The sequence below is a fragment of the Coturnix japonica genome, chromosome Z, assembly GCF_001577835.2.
Source record: "Coturnix japonica isolate 7356 chromosome Z, Coturnix japonica 2.1, whole genome shotgun sequence".
In the NCBI taxonomy this organism is placed as follows: Eukaryota; Metazoa; Chordata; class Aves; order Galliformes; family Phasianidae; genus Coturnix; species Coturnix japonica.
The window spans coordinates 53,681,694-53,690,481 of NC_029547.1; the positions used below are offsets into that span (position 1 = coordinate 53,681,694).

Sequence of the window (8,788 nt, forward strand, 5' to 3'; positions counted from 1 at the left end):
ACAGTGAATAATTAAGTTTATATTAAGAGCACAGCTGATGATGTCTGCTTCTAGCTATAATGAATTTGCCTGATACAACTATAGGAGTTTGTGGATAGTTGCCTTCAGCCCAGCCCTTTGTCTATCATGCCTGAGGGTACTAATCAAAGAGGAACCCCTACACTTCGGGATGATGGAGCAAAACCATCCTGTCATCCTGCTCTTAAATTGTATCCTTTTTGTACTTGGAAAATCATAATTCGGTCTCATTTTGCCATACTTAGCTATTTTCTTATAAACAATGTATTTCAGAAAACGAGAGTTTGTCAAACTTGTACAACTTTATTAATAATACTGAGTTAAACTTTATCTTAACACATCTATAATTTTCCTGAGACTCTTCTCATAACCGTTTTCACAGGTCCTTGCTACTCAGATATGTTTGGTGGAATTTTCTCAATGTAGAAGTAGAATGTTCAGTGACTGGAAAACATCCTCAGACCTAAGTCAGAAAGCATTTGAACATCAGCACTGATTTGGTCCTCTTAGTCACTCTGCCTGATAACCCTAAATAAAGTAAGGTGGGTGAACACTTGCAAAAAAACAATAATTCCAGAAACTCAGATTTCTAGGTAGGTCTGCTTGGCACCAGATGGTTTCTACATACTACTGTAACAATAACAGGTTCAAGTTTTCTCTACATGCTGCTGTAACAATAACATGCTCAAACTTCTCAAAGATCATGTTGCCTCAGTAAAGCATTTCTTAGAAGAATATTAGTGAAATACTAGCACTTAATGGAATGTGTGAAGACAGAGGTAGTGCTGCTTAATTATCTAGAGCAATTGGCAAGTTTAGTAGGATCACTGCATTCATTATGGTTTTCTCATAATTGCTAATATTCTTCACAGAAACACATGGTAGCTCATCCAAAACATGTTTGTTTGGTTTTTTTTTTAAATTTTTTTCAGTACAAAATTTTATGTTATACATTATAGCATTTTGTAATGCAGTTGTGCAGTGTATGCTGACAAATATGCACAAGTTAACAAGTCTAACTAGATTATAAGTATTCAGATAAAGGCAACTTGGGATGTTTATCATGATGAGATGATTCACATTGTTTAGACGGATGAATGAAAGTATCTTGGCAAGGGACATTCTTGCTTCCATTTACTTAAGTAAACATCTACATGTTATCTACAATATTTGATTACAGTATGACTGTGATTAAATTTGTCACACAAAGTATTTGATCTACATTTTATTATACATTTGAGATTACATAATCAACAACAAATTACAGTAATGGTGGGTATAGTGCTTCATTATGAAGTTTGCTTAGAAGGCACATACTCAGGGCAATAGGAGAAAAGCTCTGAAGCTCCCAGATCCAGCTTTGCTCAAGGTAAATTCTCAATGACAACTAAAAAGTGAGAAACAATGAAATGCAAAAAACTCAGATTGGTTTTGTTCCTACAAATCTACATAGTATTTAAAAAGACATATTTAATGAATCTAATATATAAGCTTTTGTAGACTGCTGTCTGCAAAATAAGAAGATCATTCCTCCCAGTATGTGCAAATAGATAAAATAAGCCATGAGAAATGTTTAGATATTGTGGTAAACTCTGTACAGAGTGAATGATCCCAGTACTCAAACATCACTGAATGGTTATGGTTATGGTTATGGTTATGCTACTGTTTCTCCAGCAACCACGCTGTACTGGGGGAGAATGACCTACTGTCTAACTATTTAGTTACACTTGGCTTGTTTATGTTATCTCGTTTCAAATTTAGAACTGAAGTCTGCATAATTTTACCCATTATTCATCTTCTTAATGTAGGTAGCTCCTATGAACTATGTGTATGAAAGCTTGCACAGTCCATCCATAATGAAATCCTAAAAGGGGGTGGGAGACGGGGGGGGGGGGGGGGGGGGGGAAGTTTTAAATAAATTCATACCATATTTCAATACATTTAAGCCTTCGGAATATTATTTTGGAGTCTCTCTCTTCACATATTGTGCCTTGGTCTTAGTACTTTATGAAAGTTGTCATCAAAACATTAAAAACGTCAATACAGAAGATAAGAACATGGAGAAAATGATTGTATTAGGTTAAAAAAAATTGTTTTATAAGAAGATGATCCATCTTCTAAATATCAATTTTCAAGCTCATCTATGAATGTTACATCACAGTAGAGGAGCAAAATTTACTTAAAGCTGTAGAAATAGAGACTGCAAATATACACTGAATAAAAATATTAATTCCATTAATCTCTGAAATGGTAGATAAGGTAAAATGGACCTATGGCAGTCAGCTTCATTGCTCTCGATCCTAATGTGCTATAAAACAGCAGTAGGGTGGGGAGTGGAAGGGTGGGGAGGGGAGGGGAGGGGGGAAAGGAGCGGCTGGGAGTGGACGGGTAGGGAGGGAGAGGGGAGGGGAGGGGAGGGGAGGGGAGGGAGGGGAGGGAGGGGAGGGGAGGAGGGGAGGGGAGGGGAGGGAGTGGGAGGGGAGGGGAAGAGCCGGAGGGGAGGGAAGAGCTGGAGGGGAAAGAAGAGTTGGAGGGAAGGGAGCGGCGGAAGGGAGGGGGGAAGGGAGGGGAGGGGAGGGCAGAGGAGGTGTGATGAAGGGAATGGGAGGTGTGGGGAGTGGAAGGGTGGGGAGGGGAGGAAAGGGAGGGGAAGGGTGGGGCGGTGTAGTGGGGAGGAAAGGGGAGAGTAAGGGAGAGGTGTGGAGGGTGAGGGGAGGGGAGGGGAGGGTGAGGTGTGAGATGGGGAGGGGGGGGTGGGAGGGAGTGGAAGGGTGGGAGCAGAGGGGTGGGGAGGGGAGGGGAGGGAAAGGCAGGGAGAGGTGGGAAGGGAGGGCGAGAGGAGGGGAGGGGATGTGAAGGGGAGGGGAAGAGAGGGGGGGGTGGAGAGGGAGGGAAATGTCAAGGGAGGGGAGGGTGAGGGGAGGGGAGGGAGGGGAGGGGAGGGGAGGGTGTGAGGGAGGGAGGGGAGGCGTGGAGAGGGGTATGGAGGGGTGGGGCTTGGCTGAGGGTGTGGAGAGGGGGTGAAGGTAGTGTGGAGGGAGGCGAGGGAATGGCGGGGAAGGGGAGGGAGGGGAGAAGAGGGGAGGAGGGAAGGCTTGGGATGGGGAGGGGAGGGTGGGGCTTGGGAGGGGAGGGAAGGGGAGGGAGGGAGAGGAGGGCGAGGGAGGGTTGTGAGGGGAGGGAGGGAGGGGAGGTGAAGGAGGGGAGGGGAGCGGAGGGGAGGGGAGGGGAGGGGAGGGGGAGCGGGAAGGAGGGATGGGGAGGTCGAGGGGAGGCAGGGGAGGAGGGGAGGGGGAGGGAAGGGAGGGGTAGGGGAGGGCAGGGGAGGGTGGGCCGGGGGTTGTGGAAGGAATGGGAGGTGTGGGGAATGGAAGGGTGGGGAGGGAGGAATGGAGGGAAGGGATGGGCCGAGGTAGTGGTGGGTAGAAGGGCGAGAGTAGGGGAGAGGTGGGGAGGGGGAGGGGAGGGGAGGAGGGAGTAGGGGAGGGGAGGAAGGGGGATGAGGGGTTGGAGGGGAGGGGGAGGGGAGGGAGGAAGGGAGGGGAGGGGAGGGGAGGGACGGGGAGGGCGGGGAGGGGAGGGCCGAGGAGGGCGAGGGGAAAGAGTGCGTGTGAAGGTTAGATGTCAAGGGTGAGGAGGGGAGGGAGAAGGGGGGAGGCGAGAGGAGGGACACGGGAATGGGAGGTCGTGGGAGTGGAAGGGTGGGCGAGGGAAGGAAAGGAAGAGGGGAAGGGTTGGGGCAAGGTGATGTAGTGAGGGAAGGAAAGGGGCCAGGGAGTAGCCGGAGAGGTGGGGAGGGAAGGGAGGGGAGAAGAGAGGAAGGGGAGGAGCGGGGAGGGACAAGGAAGGCAGGTGTGAGGGAAGGGAAGGTTGTGCAGTAGTTAACTGGTGGAGGGGAGGGGAAGGGTATGTGAGGGAGGAGAGGGGAAGGGGGGAATAGGAGGGGTTGGAGGGTGGGAGTTCGGGAGGGCTTGGGAGGGGTTGGAGGCGGTGTGAGGGGAGGCGAAGGGAGGGGAGGGGAGAGGGAGGAGGGGAGGGGAGGGGAGGGAGGATCTGAGGGGAGGGAGGGAGGGAGGGAGGCGCGGAGGGAGGGCAGTGTGGGGAAGGGGGTGGTGTGGGTAGTGTAAGGGTGGGGAGGGGAGGAGGGAGGGGAAGGATGGAAGTGTGGAGTGGAAGGGTGGGGAGGGGACAAAAGGAGGGAAGGTTGGGGCGCGTGTGTAGTGGGGAGGAAAGGGAAGTAGGAAGGTGGGGAGGGGGAGGGAGGGAGGGGAAAAGGAGGGCTGGGAGTGGACGGGTAGGGAGGGGAGGAGGGGAGGGAGGAGGGAGGGGAGGGGAGGGGAGGGAGGGAAGGGGAGGGAGGAAGGGAGGGGAGGGAAGGGGAGGGAGGGAGGGAGTGGTGAGAGGCAGAGGAGTGTGATGAAGGAATGGAAGGTTTGAGGGAGTGGAAGGTGGGAGGGGAGGAAAGGGAGGGGAGAAGGGTGGCGGCGGGGTGTAGTGGGGAGGAAAGGGAGAGTAAGGAGAGGTTGGAGAGGGTGAGGGAAGGGGAGGGGAGCGGTGAGGTGTGAATGGGAGGGAGGGAGTGGAGGGAGTGGAAGGGTGCCGGGAGGCAGAAGGGGTGGGGGGAGGGAGGGAAGGCAGGGGAGGGTGGGTAAGGGGAGGGAGAGGACGGGGAGGGGAGGGTGAGGGGAGGGGAAGAGAGGGGAGGGGTGGAGAGGGAGGAAATGTCAAGGGGAGGGAGGGAGGGGAGGGAGGGGAGGCGAGGGGAGGGGAGGGAGGGGTTGTGAGGGGAGGGGAGGGAGGGTGGAGAGGGTATGGAGGGCCGGTGGGTTTGGGAGGGTGTGAGGGTGTGGAGGGGTGTGGAGGGAAGGCGAAGGGAGCGGAGGGAGGCGAGGGGAGGGGAGAAGAGGGCGAGGGAGGAAGTTGGAGGGGAGGGGAGGGGTTGGGCCTTGGAGGGAGTGAAGGGCGAGGGGAGTGCAGGGAGGGTGAGTAGGGAGGGGTCTGTTGAGGGGAGGGGTGGAGGGAGGTGAGGGGAGATAGGGGAGAGATAGGGGAGGGAGGACAGGGGAGGGGGAGGGAAGGGAGGGGAGGGGAGGGCGGAGGGCAAGGGGAGGCCGAGGGGAGGGGGAGGCGGAAGGGAGGGGAGGGGCAGGGGAGGGTGGCCGGGGACTTCTAACCATAACTTAGTCATAGATGCTGTACCCTTGCAAAGCAGCCATGCCACAGAGGAGTAATCCAGCCCCTTGCCAAAAGGGCTAGCTCATGGCAAGTGGAACAAGCGCACCAACTATGCACCACACAGGCCACGAGGCCGGCGGGGGGGGATGGGGCAAGGGCATGGGGGGGTGTGGGAGAGGGGGGGGGGGGTGAGGGAGAGGGCAAATAGTGTACTGGAAGACCAGGGTGTGGTGTGGGAAGGGAATGGGAGGCTGTGGGGGAATGGAAAAGGGTTGGGAGGGGAAGGAATGGAGGGGAAGGGTTGGCGTGGTGATGTGGTGGGGAGGAAAGAGGGAGAGAGGGGAGAGGTGGGAGGGGGGAGAGGGAGGAGGGAGGAGGGAGGGGAGGGTAAGGGGGATGGGAAGGGTTGGAGGCGAGGGGAGGGAGGGCGGGGGAGGGGAGGGGAGGGAGGGGAGGGGAGGGGAGGGAGGGAGGGAGGGGAGGGAGGGAGGTGGAAGAGGTGGTGTGGGTAGTGTAAGGGCTGGGGAGGGGAGGGGGGGAGGGGAGGGGAAGAGGGGAAGGGAATGGGAGGTGTGCGGGAGTGGAGGGTGAGGGAGGGGTTAGGAAGGGAGGAAAGGGTGGCGGTGTTGTACGTGGGAGGGAAAGGGAGAGTAGGGAGAGGTGGGGAGGGGAGGGGAGGAGAAGAGGAGGGAGGGGAGGCGGGAGGGAGGGGAGGGCTCAGTGGGAATGTGGGGAAGGGAGGTGGGGTAGTATTAATGGTGGAGAGGGGAGGGGAGGGGTTGTTGGAGGGGAGGCAGAGGGGAGGGGGAGGGAATAGGAGGGGTATGGAGGGTGGGTTGGGGAGTTGGGAGGGGGTGGTGGAAGGGGTGTGGATGGAGGCGAAGGGAGCCGGAGGGCAGGGAGGGGAGGGAGGGAGAGGGGAGGTGAGGGGAGAGGGGAGGGGAGGGGAGGGAGGAGGAGGGGAGGGAGGGGAAGGGGGGCTTGGGAGGGAGGGTTCGGGCTGGGAGGGTCGAGGGGAGGCGTGAGGCAGGGGAGGAGCGACGGGAGGGTGGTGGTGGGAGGAGCGGAGGGGAGAGGAGGGAGGGAGGGGGAGGGGAGGGAATGGGGAGGGGAGGGGATGCGGGATGGGGATGGGATGGGAGGGGTGGGGAGGGGATGGAGGTGAGGGGGGGAGGGAAGGGGGAGGGGAGGGGAGGGAGGAGGAGGAGTTGGAGGGGAGGGGAGGGAGGGGAGGGGAGGGGAGGGAGGGGAGGGGAGATGTGGAGGGTAAGTAGTTGGGAGGAGGGTAGGGGAAAAAGGGGAGAGTGTGGAGGGTGAGGAGATGGAGGGGAGGGAGTGGAGTGGGAGGGAGGGGAGGAGAGGGAGAGGGGAGGGTGGGGAGGGGAACGGAATGGGAGGTGTGGGGAGTGGAAGGGGTGGGGGGGAGGTGTTAAGAAAGGGGAGTGGAGAGGGTGGGTGGAGGGGGGGGCCGGGTGTGGTAGTGGGTGAGGAAAGGGGAGAGTAGGGGGAGTGGGGTGAGGGTGAGGGTGAGGGTGAGGGTGAGGGTGAGGAGGGGAAGGCGGAGGGGAGGGAAGGGGAGCGGCAGGTTTTGGGAAGGGGGTTGTGTGGGTAGTGTAAGTGTGGGAGGGGAGGGGAGGGGAGGGAGGGTGAGGGGAGGGGAGGGGAGGGAGTGTGGGGAAGGGTGGTGGGGTGGATGTGAAGGAGTGGGAGGGGTGGGAGGGGGAGGGAAGGAATGGGAGGTTTGGGGATGGAAGGGTGGGGAGGGGACAAAAGGAGGGGAAGGGTGGGGCGTGTTGTAGTGGGAGGAAAGGAGAGCTAGGCGGGAGAGGTGGGAGGGGGAGGCGAGGGGAGGGAGGGGAGGGAAGGGGGAGGGCAGGCCGTCGGTGGTTGTGGGGAAGGGAGGTGTGGTAGGTGTAAGGGTAGGAGGGGAGGTGAGGGAGGGGAGGGAGAAGAGGGAAGGGAGGGAGGGCTTGGAGGGAGGGTGGGGTGGGCATTGGGAGGGAGGAGGGGAGGGCAGGGAGGGGAGGGCAGCGGGAGGGGTTGTGAGGGGAGGGACGGGGTTATGGAGGGGTTGGGGTGGCAGGGGCTGGGAGGGGTGTGGAGGTGTGGAGGAGGAGGCGAAGGGAGGCGGAGGAGGGAGGGGAGGGAGGGAGGGGAGGGGAGGGGATGGGATGGAGGGAGAACGATGGGAGGGGAGGGGAGGCTTGGGAGGGCGAGGGGAGGGAGGTTGTGAGGGGAAGAGGGAGGGGAGGGCAGGGGTATGGGAGGGGTGAGGGTTGGAGGGGTTGGAGGGGTGTAGGGGTGTGGAGGGGAGGCGAAGGGGGCGGAGGCGAGGGAGGCGAGAGGAGAGAGGATGGGAGGGTGGAGGCGGATGGGAGGGGTGGGGAGGTGTGGACGGGTGAGGGGAAAGAGGATGAGCAGGGCAAGAGAGCCCCAACCACAGGGAAAGAGGAGAGGGAAAGGGAAGGGAAAGGGAAGGGAATGGGAAGGGAAAAGGAAGCCATTCAGTGGGACCCAGAGACTCTGGAGAAGTGGGCCCATGAAAACCTAATGTAGTTCAATAAGGTGAAGTGCAAAGTGCTGCACTTGGGCTGGGGTAATCCCAGGTGTTTATAAAGACAAGGAGTAAAATCCCTGGAGAGCAGCTCTTTGGAGAAGGACTTTGAGGTCTTGGTGGATGAGAAGCTGGATGTGAGCCAGCAGTGTGCACCTGCAGCCTGGTAGGTCCAGTGTTCTGGGCTGCATTGGAAGAGGAGTGGCCAGCAGGAAGAGGGAGGTGATTGTCACCCTCTATTCAGCTGTTGTGAGGCCTTATCTGCATTACTGGAATGATCATCCAGAATGAGATGATCAGAGGGCTGGAGCACCTCTTCTATGAATAAAGGTTGAGGGAACTGTGCTTGTGTAGCTTGGAGAAGAGAAGGCTCCGGGAAGATCTCAGTGTGATCTTCCAGTACTTGAAAGGGGCAAATAAACAGGGGAGGGAACAGCTGTTTACAGAGGTGGGTAGTGATAGGACAAGGGGGAATGGTTTTAAACTGAGACAGGGGAGGATTAGGTTAGATATTAGGAGGAAGTTTTTCACTCAGAGGGTGGTGACGCACTGGAACAGGTTGCCCAAGGAGGTTGTGGATGCCCCGTACCTGGAGACAGTCAAGACCCGGCTGGATGTGGCTCTTGGCAGACTGGTCTGATGGATGGTGACCTGGCACATAGCAGGGGTGCTGAAACTAGATGATCTTTGTGGTCCTTTTCAACCCAGGCCATTCTGTGATTCTCCGATTCTACAATTCTGTGATTTTCTTCCTTTGTCCAGTGATGCTGTAGCTCCATCCCTGTGGGGGTACAGCCATGGGAGAAACAAGCCATGAAATCTGTCTTGCCAGGCCCTGCTTCCCTGCTAAAAATTCTCCCCATTGCTGTGATGTTGCAAAGGCTCCATGGTCACACAGCCACTGGTGCTGCTGCCGCTGCTCAGTTGCTGCACATATGAATATATGTATAAGAACATATATTCATACAACTACATATGTGACATTCAGAGCAATTGTAGCAAAGTGATTTCTGAGAGCCAGGCTTAAGGAAAATGTTTTGC

The 8,788-nt window shown here is 56.6% G+C and overlaps 1 long non-coding RNA gene across 1 annotated transcript; it reads right to left on the reverse strand.

The window, feature by feature from the left end:
• Positions 1–300: 300 nt before the first annotated feature.
• On the reverse strand, positions 301–8,523 carry LOC116652554. The gene is made up of 2 exons (XR_004305702.1): positions 8,337–8,523; positions 301–1,405 (listed from the first exon to the last, which is right to left on the reverse strand). It is a non-coding gene; the product is annotated as an uncharacterized LOC116652554 (long non-coding RNA).
• Between the last annotated feature and the right edge of the window lie 265 nt (positions 8,524–8,788).